Source organism: Notamacropus eugenii, chromosome 1 (assembly GCF_028372415.1).
Source record: "Notamacropus eugenii isolate mMacEug1 chromosome 1, mMacEug1.pri_v2, whole genome shotgun sequence".
NCBI classification, from domain to species: domain Eukaryota; kingdom Metazoa; phylum Chordata; class Mammalia; order Diprotodontia; family Macropodidae; genus Notamacropus; species Notamacropus eugenii.
In genome coordinates this window covers 265864033-265881196 of record NC_092872.1, presented here as the reverse complement: position 1 = coordinate 265881196, position 17164 = coordinate 265864033, and the positions used below count along the sequence as shown (strand labels likewise).

At 40.6% G+C, this 17164-nt stretch overlaps 1 protein-coding gene across 2 annotated transcripts in view; it reads left to right on the top strand.

Moving 5' to 3' along the window:
• LOC140517508 (solute carrier family 22 member 15-like) overlaps nt 1–17164 on the top strand; it is a 229343-nt gene that overhangs the window by 109546 nt on the left and 102633 nt on the right. Inside the window, exons 13-15 of one of the 2 annotated variants that reach the window (XR_011971613.1) lie at nt 11409–11867; nt 13030–13261; nt 14905–15034. The gene's annotated coding sequence lies outside the window, so the exon portion shown is untranslated. Of the gene's footprint in view, nt 1–11408; nt 13262–14904; nt 15035–17164 lie in introns of both variants that reach the window. The other variant, XR_011971612.1, reaches the window with a different exon arrangement.

Below are 17164 nucleotides of genomic sequence, written 5' to 3'. Positions count from 1 at the left end.
TACAGATGAGGAAATAGAGACCCAGAGATGTCATAAGATCACAGGAACATGGAGTCAATTACTCAAGATCACACAGCTCATAATGAGCAGAGCCAGGATTTGAATCGAGGGTTTCTTTTTTCAGATCCAATATTCTTTCAACTACTCTCTATAGTCAAGAGATCCATGTTAATTTAGAATGAGTTTAGAGGATTGAAAATAGAGCATATCTATATATCTATATACATATATGTAGGTATAAATATATGAATTCAATACAAGAATATCTATTGCATTTCATTCTAGAAAGGAGTGATGTTGCTCCAGAGAAGGGAAGAGACTTGAGCTTGACAGAAGGCACTGGTTCCAAAGTTGGAGACCCTGGGTTTAATTCCTACCTCTGACACAGTAGACCACAAGCTCATATGGTTCCTACACCCAACTAGAAAGGATCTGAATATAGGGCCAATGATTAACTGACCACATGTCTATTCTCCTACTTACTCCCTGGGTGACATTGGACAAATGACTTAACCTTTCTGGGCCTCAGTTTCCTCATCTGTTAACTGAGCAGGCTGTAATAGATCAAGGATTCTTAATCTGATGTCCACTAGCTTGTTTTTAAAAACTGCTTTAATAGCTGTATTTTAACATAATTGGTTTCCTTTGTAATCCTATGTATTTTATTTTATGACTTCTCTTCTTGAAGGTTGTGCTGAGGCCAGTTGGATACTAGGGAGCAGAAGAGGTGTGCAGCTGCCTTTCCTCAAGCAATGGGCTTGAGAACTGGGTTTCTCAGTTCTCCCCCTGGCCCTGTCCAGGACTTCTCTCTCTTCCTCTCTATCTCCCTAAGCAGCATGGGAAAGAACAGGAAAGAGTGGTAGGAGGAATCGAGATGCAGAGAGAACCTTGGCATCTGACCAACCAGAGGGAGGGGGCATTCTTTTAGCAGGGATGAGGGCAGGGGGCTTCTTTTCAATTCTGCTTGTTTTCCTTCAGGCCTGACTATTCTTTCTCAGTGCAGTCATTTTGGAAAGTAATTTGGAACTGGGTGAGTAAAGTGACCAAAATGTCCATACTCTTTGACCCAGAAATTTCATTCCTAGGTTTGTACCCAGGGAAATCACTGATGAGAAGAAAGTGCCCCTATACACCAGAATATTTTTTCTAGTGGCAATTTTTGAGGTAGCAAAAAAATTGGAAACAATGAAAATGCCCAATGATTTGACTAAGCAAATTGTGGTACATGGAATACTACTGTGCCACAAAGAATGATGAATATGATGAATATAGATCAGCATGGAAAGATTGACATGATCTAATGCTGAGTAAAGTTAGCAAACAATATACACAATGACTACCACAATGTACATGGAAAAACAAATCTGAAAAACAATCAAAAGTGAATGTTTCAAAACTATCAAGAACAGCTATGCCCCCAAGAAGAGAATGAGAAGACACTGTCACCGAAATCCTTGGTAGAGGTGGAGATCGCTCCACTTCTGTGTATTTTTAGACTTTTTCACTGTGGTGATTGATTCTGCTGATAGTTTTCTCTTGTTTATTTTTTTTATAAAATATTATTTGTTGGGTGGAATGTTTCTTTGGGAAGGGAGAGGGAAAGAGAATCTGGGAAAATTTCTAGTGACGTAAAACACAAAAGATATCAATATAAATTTGTGAAAAAAAAAGAATGACAAACGTTGTCCTTCGTTAACGAATAACTCCCAGGTCCCATGGCCGTCACCGGAAGTGCACTGTCAGCATTTTTATTGTCTTCATGCCATTCTTCAAAGTCATCTGAAAATGTAACTCATGTAACTAGACTTGAACTAGCTTAGCTCTTTTGGTGGCTAAGTCCTTTATAGTGTTTCTGTTTCCCTCAAATGTGGATTCTTTTGTGTTACTCTGTAGGAGAATCATGAAGTGTTCTTATCTTTTTGGACATGTATTTAATGGGTAAACTTTTTCTTTTATTTGATTCTCATAGGGGTGTCCTGAGGGGCTGTATGAGGGAGCAAAGGAAGGAGCACTTGACTTGGAGTTAGGGGAAGCTAAGTTCAAATCATGTTCTTTGCACAAGCTGGGAGACCCAGGATAAATCACATCATCTCTCTGAGCCTCAGTTTTCTTATTTGTCCAATGGAAGTAATAATATCTAAGTAGCCTGCCTCAGAGAGTTGTTGGGAGACAAATACTTTGAAAACCTTCGAGTACTAATAGAAGTGTCATTGTTGTTATCTGCTACTGAAGCATAGCCTGTTATGTCTCAGTGACCCTGTCTACATCCCAATTTACACCACATTCATCTCTCCTGTGGTTTCACAGCAATGAACTATTGCTGCTACTAGAAAGAGTGTGATAATCTGTTCTCCTATGACCCACTTCACTATCCTTGTAACTTTCCAAACACCCCTCACTAGCCCACACTCCCTTATGTGTGTTGTTAGAATGTAAGTTTCTTGGGGGCAGGTACTCTTTGTTTTTTTTAATTTCTGTATTTAACACATACTTGGAACGCAGTAAGCACTTAATAAATGCTTTCTCACTAATCAGTTAATCAGTATTTGTCATTTCTTGCAGTATAATAATATTGTATTCATTCACATGCCATAATTCAGTCATTCCTTAATCAAAGAGATTTTTTAATATTTATCTTTTATTTTAATTAATTAATTAAATTATTTGTTTATTTATTATTATTTTTATATTTTTCCTGCATCACAAAGTTAAAAAATCTTTCTATGAATATATTTATATATGGGACCTTTCTTTCTCTCTTCACCCTCTTCTTCCTTCATGTTTTGTGAGTGAGTTTGTATCTTATATCAGTATTACCTATGGCCGCCATATTTCTTTACTCGTCAGGGAGTATTGGGGACATTAGGTCTCAGTTTCCTCAGCTGTAAAATGTGGGAGTTGAGCTAGATTCAGGGGTTCTTATCTTTCTCTGGTAGTCATGTATCGCTTTGGTAGACTGGTGAAGACTATGGACCTCTTCTCAGAGCAATGTTTTTAAATACATAAAATAAAATACATAGGATTGTATAGCAAACCAGTTATATTGAAATAGCTATGAAAATGTATAAAAAGAAACCCAACAAGTTCAAGGACACTAGGTTTAGAACCCTTAGACCAGATGGTCTCAAAGATGTCTTCTTGCTTTCAATTTATTATCCTATAACTATATGCTCTATTCAGTGCATCTGGCTCTCTTCTTAAAGAAAGAGAATGAATGAAAAAAAGGCTTTTATTAAGTTCTTACTATGTGCCAAATACTCTGTGCACAGAGGATACAAAAGCCAAAAGGTAAAGATGGCCCCCTTTTTTAAGGCGTTTGTTCTCTTATGAACTCCAGTTTATAATTTCCAAATGTTTTCTAGATATCTTTGATAGAACCACTTTGATAGCTATTGAGGAAGTGAGTCTTAACTAGTGACTAAGTTCACTAGATTCAGGAGGCAATTTTCTGTTGTTAATTGGGTAGGACTTCCCAGATTCAAAACTTGATTAATCCTTTAAGAGGGACAAGAGTGCATTGACTACCTTCAGATTTGTTGTCTAGAATATGGTTTTGCTTTCAGTGCCCAGTAGGTGCTGAAAAATATTGGGGATTTCTTGGTAAAGATACTGGAGTGGTTTGCCATTTCCTTTTCCAGTTTATTTTATAGATGAGGAAATTGAGGCAAACAGGGTTAAGTGACTTGCCCAGGGTCACATGGCTAGGAAGTATCTGAGGCCAGATTTGAACAAAGGAAGTTGAGTCTTCCTGACTCCAGGCCAGGCCCTCTACTCACTGTACCATCTGGTTAAAGAACAGGCACAGACTATAAAGGGGAAGATAACTGTGCTATGACTTGCCAAGAGGTAGGAAGGGCTTATAAAAAACACAAGGTTTTTCAAGAGTGATTCTCTTTCTCTCTCTCTTCCTCCCTCCCTCCCTCCCTCCCTCCCTCCCTCCCTCCCTCCCTCCCTCCCTCCCTCCCCCTCTCTCTCTCTCTCTCTCTCTCTCTCTCTCTCTCTCTCTCTCTCTCTCTCTCTCTCTCTCTCACACACACACACACACACACACACCCACACCTCTTCCCCCTTTGGGCTCCCTTCTTGGTGGATAGACCCTTGGACCCTATACCTTTTTGGGCCTTTCTCTCTGACTTTGTCTCTGCCTTTCTGTCTTTGTGTTTATTTCTCTTTCTGCCTGCCTGTCTCCCTTTCTCTGTTTCTGCTTGAATCAGATACTTCTATGTGGCATTGACAATTCCGGGGTCGGGAGATTTAATATAATTCCATCCTGTTTATATGAATTTATATGTGACTCATATTTAGATTTACAATAAAGATTTTTGGGGGTGTCTAAACCTGTGATTTAATGAGTGTGGGGGACTTCTGTTATGGAAATTTCCAGTAGACTGACATCTCTCCTGTAACTCCTGTGGGGAGCCTGAGATGTAGAGAGGTTGTCACGTTGCCATGGTTACCTAGTCAGTATGTGTCACGAGCCAGAATTGAATCTTGTTTTTCCTGATTCCAAGACTGGTCTTTTAGCCACTGTATATGCTGCCTTTCTTTGCTAGGAATTACATTCTCAATTTATAGAAGTCATTTTGGATGAATTGTTTTGTCTGAAATGAACTAGAAATTATCTTGAAAGTTCACGTGCTTGCTAGTTCCTATGAAAATCATATGTTTATTCAGTAGTTCAGTAATGGTGTAATCAGCCATTTGTTCTCACGTGTGCTCTTGGAATGCAACAAGCTTATTAAGTGTTTCCTATAGGCCAGGCATTGTGCTAAACATTACAAATATTAGAGCATTGGATCCTCTTAATGACTCTGTGAGGTAGGTACTTTTATGAATTTCATTTTACAGTAAGGAAACTGAGACAGACAGAGGTTAAGTGAAAAGTTCAGGGTCACATAGCTAATTACTGTCTGTAGCTGGATTTAAACTTGAATCCAGGCCCAGAACTCTATCCACTGTACCATCTGGTTGCCTCAATTATATTCTTCTTGGAAAATCCCATATTACTAACTGGGAAGGAAAAAGAGTGTGTGTGTATGTGTTCGGGGGGCCGGGTGGGAATTATATAATCCCCCAAACTGCATCCTGGTATAATGATTTTAACAAGGTAGTAGCTGCCCTCTGGAGATGCAGCTGTGAGTTATAAATGCAGTGTTCCCTTAGTATATAAATTCAATTTCATTTGTTCATTTTTTCTTATGTTTCATGTGTTAACTCTAAGTTTTAAAAACTAAACTACTGCCCCATCTTTCCTTCCTTCCTTCCTTCCTTCCTTCCTTCCTTCCTTCCTTCCTTCCTTCCTTCCTTCCTTCCTTCCTTCCTTCCTCCCTAATGGATCCATGTTCTTATGGATGTGGGTACTAGCTCTAATGTTGTAGGTTGAAACCCATACATACGTTCTTATCTTATATGATTTTTGTCCATACTGAGTCAAAAATTCTCCAAAAAATATTTCCTCAATGTGCTAGAGTCTGTCCTCTAGGTCTTCTAACATATCCTAGATACCAGAGCAGCCTGTGAGGTGCCACACATTATCCTTTGATCTCATGACTGACTGATCCATCTCCTTTTTCTTTTTTTAGCATCATACATTTCCTGGATAACCTTTAAATCACTTCTTTCAATCAAATCATTGGTTACATAGGCTGCTATGCTTACTATGAACCTGTCTGTTGCTTTTTGAGGTGTCTCATAAAATAAAAAATAGATGTAAAATGGAACAATTAAAGATAAAAACAGAATATAAACCTGCTGAGATAAGCGTGGGGAGTAGAAGTTGGCAGGTCCTTGAGATGAGTTAATTCCTACCATTGGTCCCTGAATTAGACTCTAAATTTAAGAGGAACATGCTGTGATGCATGGTGTTCCTTGCCTGAAAAAAAAAGCATACAGGGTTGTCTGTAGAGGAAAACTATTTTTTGGAACTAAATTCAGAAAATAATTTATCAAATGAGTTCTTGTATTAAGAGCATTGGACAGTAGGGCAGATAAACTTTCAATGAAAATTTGATATGTTCAAAGTCTTTTATCAATCCTCTATAAAGGTGGAAAGCACCACATTAAATCATGACCTAATGAGAGTGGTAGCATAAGGAGACAACATGGTCCAGGGGCTTTGCTTCCCGATGGTGTAAGATTCCAAAGAAGTACCATAAAGGATGACAAATATCAAGGATGTATCTAACTGTTTAAACAAATAGTGATGCTGCTAACCACTCACCTAATCCTTTCCATGAAAAGTATTTTGCCCTGTGATGTCCCACACTCACCTTTGTGATTACGCATTCTACCCCACTCATGGGCCAGTGTTAGAGAAGAGTCAAATGAATTATAATTATCAGAATGTGGATGACTTTTTTATCTCAATTGAACAATAAACATTTGTTAAATGCCTGCTATGTTCCAGGCACTAGGCTAAGTGAGGGAGATAGGAAAAGAGGTAAAAACCAGCATCTGACCCCAAGAAGCTCACAGTCTAATAGGAAAGCTCACAATCTAGTAATCTCCCAGCTCCTTTTCTCCTTGGTAGCTGAGCTCATTTCAGCTGACTGAGAGGTATGATTAGTGTTCATTCACCCAATTAGATTAGCTTTGAGTCTTCATCCATTGGACCACCCTGCCTCCTTCTTGCCTCTGCCATAGTTCACTGAGCCTTGGTTGCATCATTTTGGAATGAGTTGACTACCCACAAAGATAGACATACTGTATCACAGTTTTTCTACTTTTTACTTAGAATCAGTAAAAGCAATAAGATGATATTATCTTACTATTCAGATACCCTTCTCTTCTCCTAGACTCTGGCTGCCACCCAACAGTATTTAGACGTAGTTCGAGATACTGCCAAGGTTCCACTGACTGCCCCCAATGGGAGTTTTAGGAAAAACAGGGTTCAGTTGTTTTAGTCTACCATTTGCTTTCCCCCTTCTAGCAGTGAGCAAAGGAGTTCATGCAATAATGATAAATAGAGGAGTTTGTATTTGACCCTAGATGTAATGGGGGGCCAATGGAGTTTACAGGGTAGGGGAAAGATGTGATAAGTCTTGTACTTTGGCAGCTGAGAGGAGAATGGATTGGACAGAAGAGAGAATCAAGGCAAGGAGATTCATTAGGAAGCTAGTCTAGGTACAAAGTGATTTGGGTCTGAGTTGAGGCGGTGGCTGCACTCTCCAGTACCTGACTACTCACATGTCCTGCTTGCTTCCTCATTGGGTTCCAAGACTTTTGGGGCCATACCTCCTCCTGCTCCTGACTGCTATGATAAAACTGTACCTCCTGACAACAAACTGAGCCTCAAAGAAGGACACTGAACAATTTAATGATGTGTTTGCCTCAGTGGACCTCTTCCTAGCCTCTGATGGGAAATACTGTCAGCATTCATTTCTCAATCCTATCAACCCTATACTTTCTTCATCCCAGTGTTACTCAAAGACCACCTCTTCCTCATGTTCTAGCTACTGCTGAACAAATCCTCTTCCCTAATCTCTGCTATCTTCTCTCTTATTCACACCAGTTCTACCTTCCCAATGTCCTGCTCCAGATTCGCCTATTCTGTCACTGTGCTCTCTGGAATGCCTGCTGCATAATTAACAGACTTTTTGTCTTAAATCTTTTCTTTTCTCCCTCCTTTTCTCTTCTGGCAGTCATTGAGACCTGGTTTTCTCCTGATAATACTGCTTCCTAGGATACTCTTTCCCCAGTGCTGGCTATATTTTCTCTCATATGCTCCACACTCTCATACTCCAATTATAATGGGGGAGTCAGAATGTTCTCCATTGTCACTAAAACCAATCACATATTATTAGGCTACTGCTTCAACGGAGTGACTGATCTCCAGGTCATTTTTCCTTCCTCCTCAGGAAGTTCAGTGCTTGGCTTGAAGTTTTTCCTTCAACATAAATATTTATTTTCCCTCAACTACTCTGACTTCCCAAGTTGTTCAGTCTACTCAATTCCCACAGCCTACTCCTCAATTCTACCTCTGCTACACTCAGAGACGGGTATGTGCTTGGTCGTGCTATCTCACAGAGATTCCATTCCATTCTTCAACTCAGAAATTCCTTAATTTGATCATAGTTTTTCCATAATGACCACCCATCTTTCTTCTTACTTATTGCCATTAATCTTGTTCTTCATCCTCACTGTGAGCTGCAGTTCCATCAGTCTATTACTTCTGATGTAGCCATGCTCAGATCCCTTCCTTAGGAAACCAGTTTGACTCTACACTATTGTCTACTCTTGAATCCTTTGTCCCTTTATCACAGGAGTCTGATCACTCTAGAAGTTCAGTCCACCTCTAGATTTCTCACACTGAATGTACTTTTCATCTCTGCAATCCCTTTCTCTGATTGGCTGGTTCCTCTCAGACCCTTCATTTTAAGGAAAATGTCCAGCTAGTTATTTCTTCATCCTACTTTGGACCCTCTGGACTTTCTTTACCATGTTCCTGTCCAAATGCCTCTACTTCTTCCCCCATTCAGCCTCTTTTTATGTGCTAGATTGTTTCCTCCCACTGGAATGTAAACTCCTTGAGACTTCCTTCCTTCCTTCCTTCCTTCCTTCCTTCCTTCCTTCCTTCCTTCCTTCCTTCCTTCCTTCCTTCCTCCCTCCCTCCCTCCCTCCCTCCCATCCTTCCTTCCTTCCTTCCTTCCTTCCTTCCTTCCTTCCTTCCTTCCTTCCTTCCTTCCTTCCTTCCTTCCTTCCTTCCTTCCTTCCTTCCTTCCTTCCTTCCTTCCTTCCTTCCTTTTCCCAGTACTTAGTACAGTGCTTAGTAAATATGTGTTGATCTGAATTAGCTTTGTCCTACTAACAATCATGTTGCCAACCCCCAACTCTGAATTATTTCTACCATCTGTCTCCTTCACTTTTATTCCTGTGTTCCTGAGCAAACTTGGAGGAAGTCACAAAACTGTGCTAATTGGCTTCACTATAAATTTATGTTGGCTAATCTCAACTGGGCCCTCAGTGCAGAAAGGCAATCTTTCTACTCCTCTTACCCATCACCAAGGCCATTCCAAACCTTGACATCTTTCCTAAAGCTTCTCAAGGTACCTTTCCCTTACTCTTAGATGAGAACTTTGCCTTATAGTATACACACACACACACACATACACACACACACACACACATACACATACACACATACGCACGCACACACATACACACTATTTGAGGCCAGTGACGGAGCTCTCTCTTCTCCCCTTTTCTTCTATATCCCTCAGATCTCATCTTCCACTTTCTCTCTCTTCACTTCTGTGTCTGATGGTGGAACTTCTTAAGGCCAATGTCTCTATACCCCCCCTACCCCCCATCTCATCTTCCTCCTTTTTCTTCACTCTCATCTCCATTCTCTCTTTCATCTATAATCTCCTTCTTTATATTGGCCTTTCCCTGCTGCCTTATAGACATAAGCAGATGGGAGTATGGTAATGGCAAGTAAAATAGAACTTTTGCTGTTTTTGTTTTAGTATAATCAATAAGTGTAAGGCATGTGACTGAGGAAGATCTTTCCCACCCATTGTGGGTTCTGGGAAGATTTGTAAGAAGGTCCACGCCTTTTGCTAATGAGGCACTGGTTCTCCCAGGATGGGATGCCCTCTGGCTCTAAATAGTGTATAAATACTCAGTGGGTGAGGTTTTACTTTGGGGCTTACTAACTGAAAGTGTTTGTTTGGCCAGAAGATGACTCTGGGAAGCCCCTAAGGAGACTCTCTTCCCCCCTCCCTTTGAAAAACCCAGATGTTTCCTCTCTGGTCTAAAGATGTATGCATGTTTATGATCAGACATTTTGGAAGCATGTCTGTTGACTTTTAATTTCTCTGTGTTTTCTTTGAAGTTCAGGGTTCTGACATCCCTGAAATAGGTGAATGGTATATATGCTTGCTTAAAGGAATGATACCTGTGCTTGATTAAATTATTAACCCCTCAAAAGTCACCTTTCCTTTTATGAATGCAGATCTCAGGACTTGTGGTAGCAGGCCCCGCTGTGTATGTTGGGGTACTTACTGATTCAAGTCTTTAAAAAGCCCTCACTGATTTCTACCATCCTGCCAATGACCACCCTAGATTCCTCTTCTCCTACTCAGTTAAACTCTTCAAAAAGGCAATCTATACTCAGGAATTCTATTTCCTCCATTTCCTTTCTTCCTATTTTCTTCTATAATCTTGTTTCCAATGTTACCAGTGGGGTAGCTTCATAGCACAGTAGATGGAGCACTGGGCTTGGTTTCTGGAAGACTCATCTTCATAAATTCAAATCTGACCTCAAATACTTACTAGCTGTGTGTCCCTAGACAAGTCACTTAACCTTGCTTGCCTCTGTTTCTCCTCTATAAAATGAACTGGAGATGGAAATGGCAAACTACTCCAGTATCTTTGCTAAGAAAACCCCCAAATGGGGTCACACAGAGTCAGACACAACTTGAAATAACATGACAAAAGTGTTACCAATAGTTTCTTAAGTGGCAAACTTTATCATTTCTACTTTTATAACATCTTTGATCTCTGACCCCTTGTCCCTGCTCAGACAACCACCCTCTAAGGCCTTCATCACCTCTCACCTCAATTGTTTTGACTGCTTCTTCCTTGGTCCCATACTTGACCATCTTCCACATTGCTACCAACACAAATCTGTCCAAGTTATTCCCTTACTCAATAAATCCCAGCCATTTTAACTACCTCTAGGACAGCATGTGAGCTCCTCTGTTTAGCTTTTAGAATCCCTCACAACCAGGCCCCAACCTGTTTTTTTCTAGCCTTTTGTACTTTTGTACTCTTTGACTCAGAGTCTCTGTTCCTTACCCACGCAACACTTCATCTCATCTTTGGACCTTTGCACTGGTCATCCATGGCTGGAATTCACCCCTTCCTCATTTCTACCACAGAGTCTCTTTCTTCCTTCAAGACAGCTCAACCGTTGCATCAAGCCTTTTCTGATTTCCCCAAACTGTAGTGCCCTCCCTCTCAGGCTACTTTATGATCATTCTCTTTATATTTATTCCACATATATTTATATGTTCATGTTTTCTCCCTTGTTAGAATGTGAGCTAATTCCCTAGCAAGTGGGGATTTATTTCATTCCTCATCCTTCTGTCTCTAGTGCCTGGCACATAGTAGGCTTTTAATAAATATGTGATGATGGATCCACTGAAGTAAGAAGTAAAATAAGTGTGTCTTCTGAGCCTCCCTTTCCCACCAGGGGAAGCTGCATATGGCCTTCAGAACCCTGGCCTTCCTTCAGAACCCTGGCCTTCAGAACCCTGGCCTTCCTTCAGAACCCTGGCCTTCAGAACCCTAGCCTTCTGCTCTGATATCTCACAGCCTCCCAAGCGAAACAACAGAAAAAACAGTTAAGAGCTTTTCACACTGTCATCTCCAACCAGATGGTATTGCCATTCACATTTCTTTCCCAGGGAGCTCAGAGGCAAATAACCTTGGCATCTGTGACAAGATCATTGAAACCAGAGCCTGGAAGGAAAGCCTCTCGGTTTTCAATCAGATGAGTGAGCTGCAATTCACTTGGAAAGTTCTCCCTTGAGGAAATGCTCCCCCGCAGCCGCCAATCAACGTGGCCTTGGTTTCCTCAGAAGGCTGAAGATTGCCTTCCAGCACAACTGACCCTCCAGCCAGTGCAGGCCAGCTTTGCTTTTCAATTCAAACATCTTGGGAAACAAATTTGCTCTGTTGATTTAATTGGGGCCCTGGGTATTTGTTGTTATTTTATCTTTCAGGCACATCTGATTCTTGAACGCCTTTGGGATTTCTTGGCAGAGATACTGGAGTGGTTGCCATTTCCTTCCCCAGCTCATTTTATAGATGAGGAAACTGAGGCAAACAGGGTGAAAGGGACTTGCCCAGGGTCACACAGCTTAGTAAGTGTCAGAGGATGGATTTGAACCTACAAGGTCGTGACTCCAGGTCTGGCACTGTACTCATTGTACCACCTACTTCCCCCTTTGGGAGTGTTTAGTTCTTTTTTTTTATATAGATAATTCATTTGTTTTCAATTTTCAACAATCACTTCCATAAGTTTTAATTTTTCTCCCCTCCCTGAGATGGCATTCAATTTTATATGGGTTCTACACATACATTTCTATTAAACACATTCTCACATTAGTCAATTGGGGTGTTTAGTTCTAATATCCTCTTTAGCAGCTGACCAGCACAAATCTGCAGTCAGGTAGGTAGCTACTAAGAGCTGACTGTTGAATACGAATCACCTGGGCTGGTGAACCAAAGCCTCAGGAGCTGAAAAATCTAGTGGATGTGATTATGGAGCCAGTCTCAGTGATATTCAAAAGATTATGGAAACTAGGAGAGGTCCTGTAGGATTGCAGGGCTGGAAATGCTTAGGATGATTTAAAAAGAATGGAAGAGACTGGTCAACAAGGCCTGTGACCTTGACTTTGATTCTTGGCAAAATTCTACAACATGTCATTAAAGGGATGCAGTCTCTATTCTGTGTCTATTTATAAAAATCTAGAAAAGGAAGCAGGGATCTAAGGAGTTGCCTGATGAGTCTCATTGCCTTTTCTGAGAGTTTAACTAAGTTGTCAGAACTATTTTTGATAAGCTCCCTAAAGAAGTTTATGAGGAGATTGTTGAAGACAAAATTTACCTAGATTTCACCCAAACGTGATAAAATGTGCAATTCTTGTGAAAAGGTGGAGAGATGAGGGTTAAACAGTATTACAATTGAAGGAATTCACAGCTTGTTGAATGGCAATGTTGAGTTCAAGACACCAGACATTTAGTTTAAAATATCCACTGGGAAACTGGTAAAGAGCTATTGGAGCTCAAAAGAGAGACTAGAATTGACTATTTAGATCTAGGAATCATCTTCAGAGAGATGATAATGGAGCCCATGAGGGCTGATGAAACTCCTGAGAGCGAGAGTATGGAGAGAAAAGAGAAGAGGGCCCAGAACAGAACACTGGGAGAGACCCACACTTAGTGGACACAATAGATCATAGATCATTTGGGAAATTATTGGGTTTTATTTGAGCGATAAGGTCATTTTATGTCTGAACCCAGGCAAGTACAGTATGTATAAAGAGAAATAAACAGAACCAGGAGGAGAATATCCACAATGAACACAGCAGTGTAAATGGAATGGTCCCAGAAAGAAAGCTGAGATCAAAGGAACCAGTGAAGATGGAGCAACCCTTGGAAAGCCACTGAAGATTCTGGAGAACAGACGAAACACACCCTCCCCTCCAGGAGAGAGGTGGGGATTCCTAGGACAGAAGCTTGTATTCCTTGTCAGGTACAATCATTGTATTGGATGTTTATGCTTTCTTGTTTTTTTTTTTTCATAAGAGAGAATTCAGTTTGAAGGGGGAGGGTGTTGAAATGATTGATATAAAGACAAAAGGAATCAATATGGCATTAAAAAAAAGAAATGAATGCATGAATGTGAAACAGACATAACTAGGTCAGAGTAACTGGGGTTTTGCCTCAGGGTGCAGAAATTTTAAAGGTGGAAAAATTAAAAATAATAATTCCAAAAGTTTCTGCAATTAAAATGTTACTTATATAAAGTCAAACATTTGTGACCATATATAATACATATGTTACACACATGCACACACATAATATATTTGCATTTCCCTGACAGTTTAGAAACTAGTTAGCAAGTGTAGCCAGTATACTGTCCCCTCTCTCCAAGGGTGAGTCCTCTTACACCCCCTTCTCAGGGTCCTAGGATGCTTCCAAGGGATTGGGGGTGTCTATTCTCAGATGCTGTCTTTTCTCACTGTTAGGTGCCAATAAGTACTCCAATTCCATTTAACAACTTAACATCTATTAGTTTTTGAAAAAGGGATATTTAGATCTAGGGATCACAAAAGTACAAACATTTCCCTCCAATTCCTGGGGACACACTCTCCCTTATCCTATCTTAATCTCTGTGGAAAATGGATTGACTCTTAGATCTGTTCCTACATAACATCATCCCATCAACTTTACATCCAAGTGTAGTATGACAGCTGGATGAGTCCCTGTCTGAGCTATTACTAGGTTGTGTTCTGAAGGTCACTCCTTGATCCTTGATGTATAGATACTAAGCTGGTTGCTGAAAGAAATTAATATTACTATTAATAACTAATTATTAACTTCTGATCCATCCTTCCCCTCTTATTTTTGTTACTCTTGAAAAGCTCAGGCAGTTTTAGAAGGGTCTAACCGTAAAGCAGTTTTCTTTTAGCCTCTAAGGCACATGTCCCTTAACTTGGTTGGGCAGGACCCCACCCACTTGGGAAACCTAATTTCTATTTAGAATATAAATAGTATCTAGTCTTATGCTGGGGGAAGGAGCCACTGTCTTTGGTCCCTTCCTTTAGAGTTTAGGGTAATGCAGCTCATGAAGGAGAAAACCAGCCAGAGAAGTCTAGATAGAAATAGCTTGCCCTGTTGAGATTGCTAGAGGTTGCTGAGTCTCATGATCAAACCACGCTCTCAGTGGGAGGAGCAGAAGACTTTTAACCCACCTCCTCATTAAATGCCCTCCAATCAGTGTTGAGTTTCACTTGTCAGAGGAGTTCCCTGTCAGAAGGTACACACCTTATTTAAAGCATTTCAGAGTCTCCTTTGGTGTCTTTGGGTACCGAGAGAAATTGCTGACCATTAATTTATTGATTATTAGCTAGCCTAATTAATAAATTGATTATTAATTCCCTGAAAATTCTGCTTCTCAGAGATTTTATTCATCAAATTGCAAATCCCAGATACTGAAATGCCAGTATGCAGGTTTACTAGTATGTTGGGATGCTGTGATCTTGGGGTGCTGGACTCTGTGCCCAGATGTTCACTCTCTTGATATTCTGGTCTAAGTCTTTCCCCTAAAACAGAGGATAGCAATCACAAAGCCAAGCTAAGGTCGTCTCATGGGCCACATTTTGTCTTCATCAGGGTGGAGGCCCAAGGCTTCTTTTCAATGTCATTCACTAAGTTCTGTCAGTGGAGGAGTCAAATCATGAGGGGAGAAGACAATCAGAATGAAACCAAAGAGAAGATGGTGAAGGCTAAGGCCCTTTTGAAGGTACCCCACACAACAAATCTAAAAAACTTCTCCTAATCATGTGATTAGAAAACCAGAACCAGTTAGAGAAGGTCCATGCATGCTCATGTCTTTTCAGTTCTATCCATTATATGTCATTGCAACTCTCCCAGAAGTCCCCAGTGTCTTCCATGTTGGAAGATGCTATCAAAGGCCCAGTGCACAAGCTTCATTCCCCATGACATGAATATTATCAGTTATAGGAGTTGGCGATCAGGTAGCAAACCTTCATGTTGTACCCACATACCACGTGAGCTCCTTCTTGCCTAGCCCCATCCCCTGCTCCTCTCTGCAAGTGGCCTTCTCAACAGTGGCTTCCCCTATCCTGGGGTCTCTCCCAATGTATCAGTTTCTCCTGTTTTCTGCTGTTTCTCCTGAGCATTAAAATGGGTAATTTTGGCTTTAGTGAGAAATACAAAGCACACGCTTGAGGAATTTGATTGCCAGAACAATAAGGAATTTGACACTGGCTAAAGGGAGATATGGGGTCAAGTAGAGACTTTTGTTTTTTAAACCCAGAGAATTGATTATATTTGAAAGGGGAATAGATGGAAGTCTCAGATAGAGGATGACTGAGCATCCAAGAGGGGTTGGAGAGCATGGTAGACTAGGGAATGGGTCAGGGCTAGGTTTGGGATGAAAATATCTCTTTATTGTTAAGTTGTTTCAGTTGTGCCTGACTCTCTGTGATTCCATTTGGGTTTTTCCTTTTTTCTCTCCCCTCACCCCAAATTGATTAATTTATTTGTTATATAATTAATCACTTCCATATGTCCCAATTTTCTCCCACTCCTTCTCCCCTTCCTTCCCTTCCCTTTTGGGTTTTTCTTGGCAGAAGTACTAGAGTAGTTTGCCATTTTCTTCTCCACCTCATTTTTACAGATGAGGAAACTGAGGCAAGGAAGGTTCAGTGACTTGCCAAGGTTCCCACAGCTGGTAATATCAGATTTGCGCTCTGGAAGATAAGCCTTGCTTACTCCAGGCCCAGTCCTCTACTCATAATGCCATCTAGCTGCCCCAAACCATCTTATCACTCTGCTTTTAGAAGGAAGGATGAAAGGTCAGTGATAGATAGCAGCTTATTTATTGTGGAAAAGCTGGGCATCCAGGAAGGAGTTAATGGCAGATGTTTTCTGGCTTCTTGGTGAAATCTGCAAAGTCATCTTCCACTAGTGAGAGAGAGTCAGGGGAGCTCCCAGAAGGAACAGTCACTCAGACAGGCAAAACTTAATGAAGGAGAAGACAGTCTGGAGTCCAATCACCCCAGGGAATGTCTAGGGCTGATGAAAGGAAAGAGAATTTATGAGTGATGGGCAGGTTGAAGGGAGAGGGCATGAATTTCTAATAGACTGCTTGGAATGATTTTACATCTCCCTTCCCTATTTGTCTTTGGCTTGAGAGCTACAAAGAAACAAGCTGGCTGATGCCAGCCTACGACTTGTTAGCTGTGTGATTCTGAGCAAGTTGTTCAGGACTGTAATTTTACTCTACAAAATAAGAAGTGTAGACTCTATGGCCTTGGAACTCCCTTCCAGTTGCAAAATCTCCAATCCTAGACTGTCCTACTTCAGGCATCAGATGGAACCTGACCTAAATGTAATTTTAAGAATGTGGTCCTACCCTCAAGGAGCTTCTAGTCAAGTTGTTGTAGGTAAGACAAACAAGTGACAATATATAGACCGGTTTGGTCATTTCCCCTCCTTGTTAACTTTTCTGAACACTTCTTATTAAAAAAAAAATTAGTCTAAACTCCACAAACACCAAATAGAATGAGTATTTCCCTAAACCCTTTTGTTATGGAACAAAAAGAGAGGACCACACATTAAACTGTACATCTCAGTCATGTGGAACCTACTTATATTTTTAGGTATATAATAAATCCATCATGTAACTTCAAAAGCTGTCTAGCTTGTCTTGGATGCCTTTGGTTCTCCTACTGTCACTCACTTCTATGTCTCCACCTCTTCTGACTTTGAGACTCTCCCTCCCTCTTTTTCCTTTCACTTCCTTCTGCCCAAGACCAAAGATATTTCACTGACTAAATTTAAGACAAAGAAACTCTAATTCAGTTTTCAAGTCCTGAGCGCTGGTATCTCTGAAAATTCATTGGCT